The sequence below is a fragment of the Anolis sagrei genome, chromosome 9, assembly GCF_037176765.1.
Source record: "Anolis sagrei isolate rAnoSag1 chromosome 9, rAnoSag1.mat, whole genome shotgun sequence".
NCBI lineage: Eukaryota > Metazoa > Chordata > Lepidosauria > Squamata > Dactyloidae > Anolis > Anolis sagrei.
Genome location: NC_090029.1, coordinates 6,840,719 through 6,856,346, shown reverse-complemented (window position 1 = coordinate 6,856,346; position 15,628 = coordinate 6,840,719). Strand labels below are relative to the sequence as shown.

The 15,628-nt window shown below is 46.2% G+C and overlaps 1 protein-coding gene and 1 pseudogene across 1 annotated transcript in view; one reads left to right on the top strand and one right to left on the bottom strand.

The window, feature by feature from the left end:
• THSD4 (thrombospondin type 1 domain containing 4) overlaps positions 1 to 15,628 on the bottom strand; it is a 642,834-nt gene that overhangs the window by 589,281 nt on the left and 37,925 nt on the right. The gene's annotated exons all lie outside the window — the stretch shown is intronic.
• On the top strand, positions 9,647 to 11,821 carry LOC132767143 (small ribosomal subunit protein uS5 pseudogene; annotated as a pseudogene).

Below are 15,628 nucleotides of genomic sequence, written 5' to 3'. Positions count from 1 at the left end.
TATGGACCAAGAAACCATGGCATACAGCCTCTACGCTCATCAGATGGAACCAAACTCCTGAAGGACCAAAACTCAATTGCACTACGTTGGAAAGAACACTACCAAAGCCTCCTGAACCGCAGCTCCAATGTGACCGACGAGGTCCTCTCACAAATCCCACAACAACAAACCAGGGATGAGCTTGCAGCACTGCCTAGTTTGGAAGAAGTCAGCAATGCCATCAGCCAACAGAAGAATAACAAAGCCAGTGGACCAGATGGGATCCCTGCTGAAATCTTTAAAGAGGGAGGACCTGAGCTAACACACCAACTCCACCAGCTCATAGAAAAAGTGTGGGTGACCGAGAAAATCCCAGCAGACTTCAAGGACGCCACCATCATCACCCTCTTCAAAAAAGGGGAAAGAACAGACTGCGGAAACTATCGAGGTATCTCCCTTCTAACCTCCGCTGGGAAAATCCTCGCAAGAATCCTTGCAAACCGCCTTCTGCCCCTCTCAGAAGACACCCTCCCAGAATCCCAGAACGGCTTCCGCCCCTCCAGAGGAACCGTGGACATGATCTTCACTGCACGACAACTCCAAGAAAAATGCAGGGAACAAAATCAACCCCTGTACATGGCATTCATCGACCTTGCAAAGGCATTTGACACAGTGAATCGCAGCGCTCTCTGGACCATCCTCCACAAAATCGGGTGCCCTAACAAATTTGTGAACATCCTGCGGCTCCTCCATGATGACATGATGGCAACAGTTTTGGACAGCAGTGGCTCCCAAAGTGACCCATTTAAGGTGGAATCCGGTGTTAAACAGGGATGTGTTATCGCCCCAACTCTATTCTCCATCTTCATCGCTATGATACTTCACCTTGTTGATGGGAAGCTTCCCACCGGAGTGGAAATAATCTATCGGACAGATGGCAAGCTATTCAACCTCAGCAGACTGAAAGCCAAAACCAAGGTTACAACAACATCTGTTATAGAACTCCAGTATGCTGATGACAATGTCGTCTGTGCGCATTCAGAAGAAGATCTACAAGCCACTCTAAACACCTTCGCAGAAGCATACGAGAAGCTCGGCCTGTCACTGAACATTGAGAAAACCAAGGTGCTGTTCCAGCAGTCGCCAGCCCATCCCTCTCCAATGCCAGTAATACAGCTTAATGGTGTCACATTAGAAAATGTGGACCATTTCCGCTACCTTGGCAGCCACCTCTCCACCAAAGTCAACATCGACGCCGAAATACAACACCGCCTGAGCTCTGCAAGTGCAGCATTTTCCAGAATGAAGCAAAGAGTGTTTGAGGACCGGGACATCCGTAGGGAGACCAAGGTGCTTGTCTATAAAGCCATTGTCCTCCCAACCCTGCTATATGCCTGTGAGACGTGGACAGTCTACAGACGTCATATGCAACTCCTGGAACGATTCCATCAGCGCTGCCTCCGGAAAATCCTGCAAATCTCCTGGGAAGACAAGCGGACAAACGTCAGTGTGCTGGAAGAAGCAAAGACCACCAGCATTGAAGCGATGGTCCTCCAACATCAACTCCGCTGGGCCGGCCACGTTGTCCGGATGCCTGACCACCGTCTCCCAAAGCAGTTGCTCTACTCCGAACTTAAGAACGGAAAACGGAACGTTGGTGGACAGGAAAAGAGATTTAAAGATGGGCTGAAAGCCAACCTTAAAAACTCTGGCATAGACACCGAGAACTGGGAAGCCCTGGCCCTTGAGCGCTCCAGCTGGAGGACAGCTGTGACCAGCAGTGCTGCAGAATTCGAGGAGGCACGAGTGGAGGGTGAAAGAGAGAAACGTGCCAGGAGGAAGGCGCGTCAAGCCAACCCCGACCGGGAACGCCTTCCACCTGGAAACCAATGCCCTCACTGCGGAAGAAGATGCAGAGCAAGAATAGGGCTCCACAGCCACCTACGGACCCACAAGGAAATCCATAATGGAAGACCATCTTACTCGTCCAACGAGGGATCGCCTAAGTAAGTAAGTAAGTAAGAACAATTCCATCAGCGTTGCTTCTGAAAAATCCTGCAAATCTCTTGAGAAGGCAAGTGGACAAATTTCAGCGTGCTGGAAGAAGCAAAGACCACCAGTACTGAAGCGATGATCCTCCACCATCAACTCTGCTGGACCGGCCACGTTGTCCGGATGACCGACCACTGTCTCCCAAAGCAGTTGCTCTACTCCGAACTCAAGAAAGGAAAACGGAATGTTGGTGGGAAGGAAAAGAGATTGAAAGATGGGCTCAAAGCCAACCTTAAAAACTCTGGCATAGACACTGAGAACTGGGAAGCCCTGGCCCTTGAACACTCCAGCTGGAGGTCAGCTGTGACCAGCAGTGCTTTAAAATTTGAAGAGGTACAAATGGAAGGCGAAAGAGAGAAACGTGCCAAGAGGAAGGCGTGTCAAGCCAACCCCAACTGGGACTGCCTTCAACCTTGAAACCAATGCCCTCACAGCGGGAGAACATGTAGATGAAGAATAGGGATCCACAGTTGCCTACGGACCCACTGCCAGTAGTCTGATCTTGGAAGACAATCCTGCTCGGACAACAAGGGATCACCTAAGTAAACCCTTTTGGTCCTAATGTTGGAGAGTGGTCCCTGGTCAAAGTGGTCCCTAGTCAAAAAAAGGTTGGGAACCACTGATCTAGATAGAGCAATGTCTATACACTGATCTTGTTCATCTGAACCAGTGGTCCTAGCCTTTGGTCTTCTAGACCAATGTCTCCCAAACTTTGGTCTCCGACTCCCAAAAGCCCCAGCAGACTTGGCCAATTGTAATGAATTCTGGGAATCCTAAACATCTGGAAGACCAAAGTTTGGGAAACACTGATGTTTTGGACACTAACTCCAAAGATGACTATTGGCCATGCTAGCTAGAGCTTCTGCGAACTGGAGAACAAAACAGACACTCATGGTATTTAGAATATCTAGCAGAGGTTAAAGCTCTGGTTGCTGATACATGTGAATTTGGATTGGGGCCATCAAACTGTAACTAATCTCCATCTAGAGTATGTATCTTTCAACAGCTGTTTTCCTCTGTTTTCCAGCCATCTGAAGTTTTGACTTTGTTATGAGGGGGTGAGTAGAGGTTAAATGTTACACAGACCCATCAAACTTGAATTCCTTTCCGAACCTTGAACAAACCACTTTAAACTGCCTGTTTATTTGCCAACTTTATGTGTTATTATTACATGAAAAATGGCAGATGGTTTTGACGGCAAAGGCCTTTGCCAGTTATCACTCCACAGGATCACACTCAACATTCCTTTCCACATTTCCGAGTGTGGGCTGACTTCAAATGCATACTAAATAGGGAATAACAGATAAATCGCTATCTCAAGACGTTCATCCATCCGTCCTCACCTCCCAGCTCAAACACCCATTGGCCCACATTCAAGCATCCCAACCCAAAGAGCAGTTCAATGTGTTCTTAAAGTTGATATATACATTCTTAATACGACTTCCATTAGACATGGAGGAAACCAGATCTCCACTTTGGGACTTGGCCTCCAGTTGTCGAAACTTTGCTATGAAAGAACACCCCAGAGGAGGAAATATCACAAGAACGAGAAGCCACAATTATTCCAAGACTAACTGGTTGTACAAGGAACTGACTATGTAATGAGGCCTCAGAAATGCTAATTTGTTAACATGGTGCAATAGTCAATCAAGACTTCAGGGCTAACCCATGAATACATTCATTGACCTAAAGAACACCAAGGACCACAAATTGCACCAATGGGTCTTCCAATGGATATCCATCTGGTGGATAGTTGGAGACACATAGTTACATGGGTAATTCAGTAAAATAGTGAAGAGTTTGAAGTCGATAATTATTTATTTATTTATTTATTTCAATTACTTATACCCCGCCCTTCTCACCCCCGAGGGGGGACTCAGGGCGGTTTACAAACAACGGCACAATTCGACGCCTGAATCAATAAACAAACAATACCTACAACAATTTAGACAGTTAACAAGTTAAAAACATTAGTACATAATAAAATAGCAAAACAATCTCATGCTCAGTGTTCAGAGTTCCGTGTATCTATTCCATTCCATTCGTCCATGTTTGTCGTCAGATCTTCCTTTAGCTGCCAGCATGTCCAAAAGCTTGGTCCCATATCCAGGTCTTCAGTTTTTTCCTGAACGTCAGAAGGGAGGTCGCTGATTTAATCTCCCCGGGGAGTGAGTTCCACAGGTAAGGGGCCACCACTGAGAAGGCCCTGCTCCTCGTCCCCGCCAACCTCACTTGTGATAGTGGTGGAGTCGAGAGCAGGGCCTCCCCGGACGATCTTAAATTTCGAGATGGGATGTAGAGGGAGATCCGTTCGGACAAATACACTGGGCCGGAACCGTATAGGGTTTTGTAGGTTAAAACCAGCACTTTGAATTGTGCTCGGAATTGGATCGGCAGCCAGTGGAGCTGATATAACAGGGGGGTGGTGTGCTCCCTGTACGTCACTCCGGTGAGCAATCTGGCTGCTTCTCGCTGGACTAGTTGTAGTTTCCGAGCAGTCTTCAAAGGCAACCCCACGTAGAGTGCGTTACAGTAATCCAACTGGGATGTGACAAGAGGGTCTTCTCCAAGAGGTGAGGACCCTAGGACCGCACCAAAGAGGGCCCGCTACTTTGGTGAGGCAGAGAAGCCTGATTTCAGCAGATTTATTAGTTATTAAATAATGAATTCCTCACCAAAACGGAAGAAGCGGCGACCGAGGCTTTTATTGGAGCGATTCAGCTGAAGCGGATGCAATGTAGTGATAGCTCACATACAAGCATAACATCACGAAGTTTGGAAGCATTTTTATAGAGAAAACAGATACAGAAGTTTCAAAATTCCCACCCTTCTCCCTCCACCCTGCTCGACGGTGATTGGTTGATCGCCGGACAGCTGGGAGGCGGCTTGACAGCCCGCCCCCGGTGTGAGCCAATCACGAGGCTCCCCCGCTTCGAGGGAGCCTATCATGAAGCTTTCCCCGCTTTGAGGACTTGGTGAATCAGGAAAGAGGAGGCGGGACCGAAAGAGACAATGGAAGATGAAGGGATTATGACATTCCTGAGTCCTCCGTGTCCCTGCGTCTGGAAAATCGGCCAGCTGGGGGATTAGTTTATTTTTCTTGGTGATGGGAGGGTGATTGAATTAAGCCGAGTTTTCCTGTCCTGATCTGATAAGGTGGGTTTGGCTCGGGTGAAGTAAACGGAGCTGGGCAGAAGACCCCCCCCCCCCCGGTGGACAGTCTCGTAGTTGCTGGGATTTATAGTTCACCTACAATCAAAGTGCTTTCTGAACCCCACCAATGAGAAAATTGAGCCAGATTTCCCACACAGAACCCCCATAACCAACAAAACTACTGTGTTTTCTGATGGTCTTTGGTGATCCCTATGGAACCTCCCTCATGACCCCCCCCCCCCCCAGGTGTCCCGACCCCTTAGTTGAGAAACACTGATCTAGAAATGCGCAGAGATGCAATTTATTTATTTTTTTGCCAGGGGAATACCTGGCTGAAATCAATATTTCCATTTGGTGTTGTTTAGGTAGAACACAAATTTGTCAACAACTGCTTCCCAACTGTCAATCCTGCCCCGCTATGAAATATCCCTCATTGCCATTTTAAAAACCTGGTAACACTACACTCACAATCCTTGGTTGGGAAGATTTCGATGGATTAGAATCGATAGTTGATTTTGTAGATTTTCATCTTGACTTTAGGGGCGTTCGGCTTACAAGATCTCAATGCAGTAATACGGTAATTAGATTACAAGCTATTAAAAAGATAGCATCACAAAAACAACAGCCTTCCACCGAATGAATACCAACAGTCTTGGAGAATGGACAAATCTAGCTGCTGATCCCCAGCTAGAAAAAACTCAAACTGAGGAGATTTACCAAAGTGTTGGCTTACCATCAACAGGGCACATCTCCTCTAGTTGGAAAAAAGGACCAGCAAATGGATTTAGGCTAAAACTATGATTATTCCCTATTTAAAGCATTTATTTAGCACAACTCAACTGCCATAAAATCACCTAAAAGTAGATGGGGAGGAATGAATTTGGAGGAGGAGGATTCTAAACCCCAATGAGAAGGTCATTTATTTATGTATTTACTAGCCATCCCCTGCCATGCGTTGCTGTGACCCAGTCTGGTGATCTGGAAAATAAAGTAATGAGAAAGTGTTGGTTTCTGATATATGTAATTTCTTTATGCTTGTGGGTAAACAGTATTTCTTCTTTGTCAGTGTTGATGTAAAGATTGTCTGGTTTGCCTACTCTGGAACATACAACATATAATTGTCCTTCTTTAGGAGTCCCTTTCAAATCTATGATAATATATATCTGTGTGTGTGAATCATCTATCTATCTATCTATCTATCTATCTATCTATCTATCTATCTATCTATCTATATCTGTGGTTGGATGGCCCTTTGTCAGGAGGGCTTTGATTACGTTTTCTTGCCCTGGTGAAGGAAGTTGGACTGGATGGCCTTAAGTATTTTCTGTCGGTCATGTGTGTTGAAACTGTTTGCAATTTATAATGTAGATTTCAATGTATGTTTAAAATGCAGTAACTATGTGCCGAAAATAATGTATTCCCTTATTGAAAGAGTTAACTGAACCATGGAGGGAATGGCATTCCTAGAGAGGTCATAAATCAAGTGTATAGAACAAATGGACGCATGGCCATGCGTCGTACGTATTACGTCACTCTGGAAAGCAAGAGGTGTGGACTAGTACTGGTAACGGTTAGTGAGTTCGCAATGTTACGATCGGACAGTAAAGAAGCAAGTTTACAATGTGCTGAGTGTTAAGTAGCTTCTAATGTATATAGCTGTAAAATAAAGTAGTATATAGCCTGAAGTGGCTGTGATTGATCTGTTCCTGCCTTGCTGTGCTGACGATGCCACTGACAATGGAAGTTCTGTGTGGGAAGTTTGCTCCAATTCTGTTGTTGGTGGGGTTCAGAATGCTCTTTGATTTTAGGTGAACTATAAATCCCAGTAACAACTACCAAATGTCAAGGTCTATTCCCCCCAAACTCCATCTGTGTTGATACTTGAGCATATGGAATATTTGTGCCAAGTTTGGTCCAGATCCATCATCATTTGAGTCTTCCGTGCTCTCTGGATGTAGTACAACTCCCAAACTCAAGGTCAATGCCCATCAAACCATTCCAGTATTTTCTGTTGGCCATTGGGGGGGGGTGGGTGTGCTGTGTGCTGCGTTTGGTTCAATTCCATCATTGGTGGAGAACAGAATGTTCTTTGATTGGAGGTGAACTATAAATCCCAGCAACTACAACTCCCAGATGACAAAATCAATACTTTTGAGTTATGGTCAAAAGTACTGGGTTAGTAGTTTTCTTGTGGCCAAATTTGGTGGCAATTCATCCAGTGGTTTTTGAGTTATGCTAATCTCACAAATGAACATAACATTTTTATTTATATAGATTTTTTTACAGCCTTTATATTCCACCCTTCTCATCCCAAAGGGGACTCGGGGCAGATCACAGAACCCATATATGACAAACCTTCAATGCTGTTAAACGGGCAGGACAGACAACAGATAGAGGTATACGTCGGCATCTTTCTCAACTTCGGTGTCCTGGAGATTGTGCTTGATTCCGGCCACAGGGGGGTGCTCTCGCTCCATCTCTATGACGAAGAGCCCTTCCTCCTTCCTTTGCTTTCCAGCATTATCTGGCATTTCCTTTTATGGTGCCATAAAATACCATAAAAAACAAGCTTGCTCCCTCCTCCCTAGGACTTCCCCTCACATCTTGATCCATGGCCCTCATATCTCCTCTCCACCTTCTGCATGCTAAACATGCCCCAGCTCTTTCAGCCACTCCTCATAGGCCTTGTTCTCCAGACCCTTGATCATTTTAGTCACCCTCCTCTGGACATATTCCACCTTAGAGTCAACATCTCCAATGGTGGTGCCTAGTTAAGTTTTAACATTTCTTTTTTAAATACCTAGTTAATTTTTAATATTTCTGACAAAACAATCATTAAAACATAATAAAACCTTAAAACTAAATATTTAAAATCACGCAATCCAACATTGCAGTCTGTGGTCGTTCCAATGTCTCTCATTGGAACATATGGACAAAAATCATGCTCTAAATCCTATTGAATTAATGGAATTTGATTAGATGTTGACTTGCTATTCAACAAATTGGGTCTACTTGAGCTGCAATTAAGCAGTAGGATGCCCCTCCTTCATCCTCTGGCCTCAAAATTTCCACCATATATTTATTTCTGTTACGCACAAAAAATTCCACAGGATACAGAGGTGCCTTGGTTGGAAGATCATCAGCCTTGTAGCATCTATATAGCAGCATGATTTGCTGTATCCGCCAGGAAATGACATGCGTATTTTATTAGCTTTGCGGTATATGGAAAGTGTGAATGCGACTGGCTTAACTGAGCTGGGTTTCTACTCTTTGTATATTAACCTATATAAATAAAAATGTAATGTTCGTTTTCTAAGATCTACAGAGACACTCGCTGGAACATCTCAGCAAGCGAGAGTCCAAAAGTGGCAGGCTCAAACCCAGAACCTCAACCAATGGCTGATACCAAATGAGAGACTCCTCCCTGGGCACACAGAAAACTGGGTGACTTGGAAGGTGCTGAACAGACTGTGCTCTGGCACCACGAGATGCCAATCTTAAGAAATGGGGCTACAAAGTGGAATCCATGACATGCGAGTGCGGAGAAGAGCAAACCACTGACCACCTGCTGCAATGCAACCTGAGCCCTGCCACATGCACAATGGAGGACCTTCTTGCGGCAACACCAGAGGCACTCCAAGTGGCCAGATACTGGTCAAAGGACATCTAATCAACTACAAAGCTTGCAAACTTTGTGTTTTGTTTGTTTGTTTGTTAAAAATGCAATACAACTGGTTTAATCTAGCAGTGCAATAAGGAAAGATGAAATAGTTATTATAGCAACCTCCACTTGCTGGATGGTGTGTTCATCAATAGCAAAGTAGGGTTGCCCTAGAATTGGAGCTGTTTCCACCGAAGTCCGACCTGATTGGAATGGACGATGCCAGTTCTTGACTCCATCATATGATGGGGAATCCTCATCATGAACCACTTGCATCTCATTGAACGCTTCCTTTGGTGTGCGGCCTTTCAGAAACTAGAGGACTCCTCTGTCTTCAACCGGGTCCATTCTCAAACCTTACACCACTTCATCATCTGTACAATCAAGACCATTCTCAGTAATAGTTTGGCGCATAAGCTATAGTGGCTTATATCATTACACATGGGCAGTTCCTCTTTTTTTTCTTTTTCGCTTGGTTCTGGTATTTTATTGAACATTTTCATCTTAAAGGTGTTTCCTCTTAAGTAGTGGCCACAGCGGCTGCCTGGGTTCTCTGCGCAGAGACTCGAGTGGCATGGGTCTTAGCCAGGTGGTCGGTAAACTCCTGATATGGAGATTTGGTGAAGACTGTCTCCTTCCAGAGGTCGGGGGTCAGATAGCTGTAGGTCTTTGAGATGGCGTCAAAAGTGGCCTTGGCAAAGTTGCCCAAGGTAGCTGTGCAGCCCCTGGCCGAGGTGTAGCAGTCGTCAATGCCAGCCATCAGCAGCAGCTTCTTCTTCTTCTTATAACTGAGATCACCAAATGGCGGACGACGCCGGTGCTGCGGGAGGAGCTGGAGGGGCTGGTGGTGGCGGAGGAGGAGGACCAGCGGCCCGAGGCAGCTTCCGGGGTGACTTTGGCAGCGGAGGTCGAGGACGGGGCCGCGGACGGGGCAGGGGCCGGGGAAGAAGTTCCAGCAGATTGGAGGAGGGCCAATGTGGTCCCAATCTTCAAGAAGGGAAAAAAGGATGACCCAAACAACTATCGTCCGATCAGCCTCACGTCGATACCAGGAAAGATTCTGGAGAAGATTGTTAAGGAAGCGGTCTGCAAACACTTAGAAACAAATGCAGTCATCGCTAATAGTCAACATGGATTTATCAAAAACAAGTCATACCAGACTCATCTGATCTCTTTCTTCGATAGAGCTACAAGCTGGGTATATGCGGGGAATGCCGTGGATGGAGCGTATCTGGATTTCAGGAAGGCCTTCTTTGACAAGGTCCCCCATGACCTTCTGGCAAGGAAACTAGTCCAATGTGGGCTAGGCAAAACTACGGTGAGGTGGATCTGTAATTGGTTAAGTGGACGAACACAGAGAGTGCTCACTAATGCTTCCTCTTCATCTTGGAAAGAAGTGACGAGCGGAGTGCCGCAGGGTTCCGTCCTGGGCCCGGTCCTGTTCAACATCTTTATTAATGACTTAGATGAAGGGCTAGAAGGCAGGATCATCAAGTTTGCAGACTACACCAAATTGGGAGGGATAGCCAATAGTCCAGAGGACAGGAGCAGAATTCAAAACGATCTTGACAGATTAGAGAGATGGGCCAAAACTAACAAAATGAAGTTCAATAGTGACAAATGCAAGATACTCCACTTTGGCAGAAAAAATGAAATGCAAAGATACAGAATGGGGGATGCCTGGCTCGAGAGCAGTACGTGTGAAAAAGATCCTGGAGTCCTCATGGACAACAAGTTAAACATGAGCCAACAATGTGATGTGGTGGCAAAAAAAGCCAATGGGATTTTGGCCTGCATCAATAGGAGCATAGTGTCTAGATCTAGAGAAGTCATGCTACCCCTCTATTCTGCGTTGGTTAGACCACATCTGGAATATTGTGTCCAATTCTGGGCACCACAATTCAAGAGAGATATTGACAAGCTGGAATGTGTCCAGAGAAGGGCGACTAAAATGATCAAGGGTCTGGAGAACAAGCCCTATGAGGAGCAGCTTAGGGAACTGGGCATGTTTAGCCTGAAGAAGAGAAGGCTGAGAGGAGATATGATAGCCATGTATAAATATGTGAGAGGAAGCCACAGGGAGGAGGGAGCAAGCTTGTTTTCTGCTTCCTTGGAGACTAGGACGCGGAACAATGGCTTCAAACTACAAGAGAGGAGATTCCATCTGAACATTAGGAAGAACTTCCTGACTGTGAGAGCCGTTCAGCAGTGGAACTCTCTGCCCCGGAGTGTGGTGGAGGCTCCTTCTTTGGAAGCTTTTAAGCAGAGGCTGGATGGCTATTTGTCAGGGGTGATTTGAATGCAATATTCCTGCTTCTTGGCAGAATGGGGTTGGACTGGATGGCCCATGAGGTCTCTTCCAACTCTTTGATTCTATGATTCTATGATTCTAAGGCGGCTTCCGGGGTGGCTTTGGCAGCGGAGGCCGAGGACGGGGCCGCGGACAGGGCAGGGGCCGGGGAAGAGGACGTGGGGCCAGCGGAGGCAAGACAGAGAACAAAGAATGGATTCCAGTCACCAAACTTGGTTGCTTGGTCAAAGACATGAAGATCAAGTCCCTGGAAGAGATCTACCTTTTCTCCCAATTAAGGAGTCTGAAATCATTGACTTTTTCCTGGGCTCCTCTCTGAAAGACGAGGTTCTGAAGATCATGCCGGTGCAGAAACAGACCCGTGCCGGTCAACGAACCAGGTTCAAGGCGTTTTTGCCATCGGCGACGACAATGGCCATGTGGGCCTTGGTGTCAAATGCTCCAAAGAAGTGGCCACTGCAACTCGGGGGGCCATCATCTTGGCCAAGTTGTCCATCATGCCAGTCAGGCGGGGCTACTGGGGCAATAAGATCGGCAAACCCCACACCGTGCCTTGCAAGGTCACAGGTCGATGTGGCTCAGTTCTGGTGCGCCTCATCCCTACACCACGTAGTACTGGGATCGTTTCTGGCCCAGTTCCCATGGGCAGTTTCAGCATCCTGTGAGAAATAGAAGTGGGTCAAGGGAAATCTTTAAAGAACGCCCCTCGCAGTCCAGACCTTTTTCCATCCAGAACTTCAGGTTGAGTATCCTTTATGTAGAAATCCAAACTACTCTAAAAACTGAAACTTTTTACCACCATCTGCCCTCTTCCGCCTTTGGGGAAAGGGGACTAGTCATCCGTCCAGTGTCCATTGAGATTTTCCTCCAACAAAAGAAAAGAAGAGGAATGAAAGAAATTGCTTAAAATGAATATATAAGCAAACACAGACAGAAAGAGATCCTATAAAAAGAAGAGAATGCTGGGTAATGGGCGCCTTGGGACCGAGAGCTGGAAATTAAATGGATCCCCGCCCATTCCACTGCAGATTCTCTCCAGCTTCCTTCATTTTTCAGTTAGCTTTGGCCGTAAGGAAATCTCAAACTATTTACAAATATCTTAATGGAACATTCATTCAGCTCCCCAAGCCTCCGAGTCTGATTATATTTCCTCTGCTTACCTTTCGGAGCAAAACCAGATGTGCAAGGTGCACACAGAGGAATCCTAGAATTTCCTTCGCCAAAACCTGAACCCTCTGATCCTTAAGGACTTACATACGCGCCTTGCTCCCCCAACTTAAGGGAAAGCACATGTGTTTAGCGGAGGACCGCGTTGAATGGTTCAACTCAAGAACTATTCCATTTCAGCAGCCCTGAAGGATGTACCGGGTCAGAGCTGGGATTGTTTGAAACGCAAAGCATCCAACCCTCGATTGGGAAGAAAAATAGTCCATCCTCCTTTGGATTCTACGTTTGCAAAGAATCTTATTGACACCCCCTCCCTTCCGCATGCCTGATTTATATCGACGGTACTTTGCCTTGCTGGATAAAATTACTGTGGAGGAATTTAAATTGAAACATAGGCGATGTACGGCTTGATCTAATCTCAAAAACACAGGTTGGAAAGACATGTGACCCCAAAATCTCAGGGTGCATCTACATTGTAGAATCAATGCATTTCGATGCCACTTTAGCCCCCATGGCTCAGTGCTAGGGAATCGTGGGAGTTGAAGTTTGGTGAGGCCTCAACATTCTTAGACTCCCAAGATTCCATAGACTTGAAACATTGTGGTTTAAGTGGTATCAAACTGTGTTGATTCTACAAGGTAGATATCAACAATGGAAAACCACTGGGCAACCTTATAGGATACGGAGGTCATATTGTGTAACACATTCCCAGGATGGGTGTTCAAACCCTGGCTGGTTTGCCCACAAAATGGACAACGTCAAGATGGTTGCTGCTAATGGAACAGCCAATATTAAGATGGTTGCCAAGGGAGCATCCAAGTTGGTTGCAAGTGGAGCACCCAGCATCAAGATGGTTGCCAGTGGAGACCCAATGTCACAATGGTTGCCAATGGAGCACCCAACATCAAGATGGTTGCAAGTGGAGCACCCAGCATCAAGATGGTTGCCAAAGGACCACCCAATATTAAGATGATTGCCAATGGAGATGTAATGTCACAATGGTTGCCAATGGAGCACCAACAACAAGAGAATTGCAAATGGAGACCCAAAGTCATGATGGCTGCAAGTGGAGACCCAATGTAACAATGGTTGCCAATAGAGCACCCAACATCAAGATGGTTGCCAGTGGAGACCCAATGTCACAATGGTTGCCAATGGAGCACCCAACATCAAGATGGTTGCAAGTGGAGCACCCAGCATCAAGATGGTTGCCAAAAGACCACCCAATATTAAGATGATTGCCAATGGAGATGTAATGTCACAATGGTTGCCAATGGAGCACCAACAACAAGAGAATTGCAAATGGAGACCCAAAGTCATGATGGCTGCAAGTGGAGACCCAATGTAACAATGGTTGCCAATAGAGCACCCAACATCAAGATGGTTGCAAGTGGAGACCCAAAGTCACGATGACTGCAAGTGGAGACCCAAAGTCATGATGGTTGCCAATGGAGCACCCAACATCATAATGGTTGCAAGTGGAGACTCAAAGCCATGATGGTTGCCAATGGAGCACCCAACATCAAGATGGTTGCCAGTGGAGACCCAATGTCACAATGGATGCCAATGGAGCACCCAACATCAAGATGGTTGCAAGTGGAGCATCCAGCATCAAAATGGTTGCCAAAGTAGTACCCGATGTCACAACGATCGCCAACGGAGCACCCAACATCAAGATGGTTGCCAGTAGAGAACTAATGTCACAATGGCTGCCAATGGAGCACCCAATATCAAGACGATTGCAAGTGGAGACCCAGTGTCACAATGGTTGCCAATGGAGCACCCAACATCAATATGATTGCAAGTGGAGCACCCAGCATCAAGATGGTTGCCAAAGGACCACCCAATATTAAGATGATTGACAGTGGAGATGTAATGTCACAATGGTTGCCAATGGAGCACCCAACATCAAGATGGTTGCAAGTGGAGACCCAAAGTCACGATGGCTGCAAGTGGAGACCCAAAGTCATGATGGTTGCCAATGGAACACCCAACATCAAGATGGTTGCAAGTGGAGACCCAAAGTCATGATGGCTGCAAGTGGAGACCCAAAGTCACTATGGCTGCAAATGGAGACCCAAAGTCATGATGGTTGCCAATGGAGCACCCAACATCAAGATGGTTGCCAAAAGAGCAACCAATATCAAGATGATTGCCAGTGGAGACCCAATGTCACAATGGATGCCAATGGAGCATCCAGCATCAAGGTGATTGCCAAAGTAGTACCCGATGTCACAACGATCGCCAATGGAGCACCCAACATCAAGATGGTTGCAAGTGGAGCATCAAGCATCAAGATGGTTGCCAAAGGAGTACCCAATGTCACAATGATTGCCAATGGAGCATGCAACATCAAGATGGTTGCAAGCGGAGCATCCAGCATCATGATGGTTGCCAAAGGAGCACCCAATGTCACTATGGTTGCCACTGGAGCACCCAACATCAAGATGGTTGCAAGTGGAGACCTAAAATCACGATGGTTGCCAATGAAGATCCCAACATCAAAATGGTTGCAAGTGGAACATCCAGCAACAAGATGGTTGCCAAAGGAGCACCCAACATCAAGATTATTGCCAATTGAGATCCAACGTCATGATGATTTCCAATAGATACCCAATGTCACAATGGTTGCCAAAGGAGCATTCAACATCAAGATGGTTGCCAAAGGAGTACCCAATGTCACTATGGTTGCCAAAGGAGTACCCAATGTCACTCTGGTTGCCAATGAAGAACCCAACATCAAGATGGTTGCAAGTGGAGACCCAAAGTCACAAAGGCTGCAAGTGGAGACCCAAAGTCAAGATGGTTGCCAATGGAGCACCCAACATCAGGATGGTTGCAAGTGGAGCATCCAGCATCATGATGGTTGCCAAAGGAGCACCCAATATCAAGATGATTGCCAATGGAGATTGAATGTCATGATGGTTGCTAATGGAGCACCCAACATCAAAATGATTGCCAATGGAGACCCAAAATCATGATGGTTGCCAATGGAGTACCCAACATCAAGTGGAGATCCAAAGTCACGATGGCTGCAAGTGGAGACCCAAAGTCAAGATGGTTGCCAATGGAACACCCAACATCAGGAAGAAAGCATTGAGTGTTGTTATCTGCTGTTCTCATTGCAAGTGGAGCATCCAGCATCATGATGGTTGCCAAAGGAGCCCCCAATATCAAAACTATTGGCAATTGGGATCCAGTGTCACAATGGTTGCTAATGGAGCACCCAATATCAAAATGATTTCCAATGGAGACCCAAAGTCATGATGGTTGCCAATGGAGTACCCAACATCAAGATGGCTGCA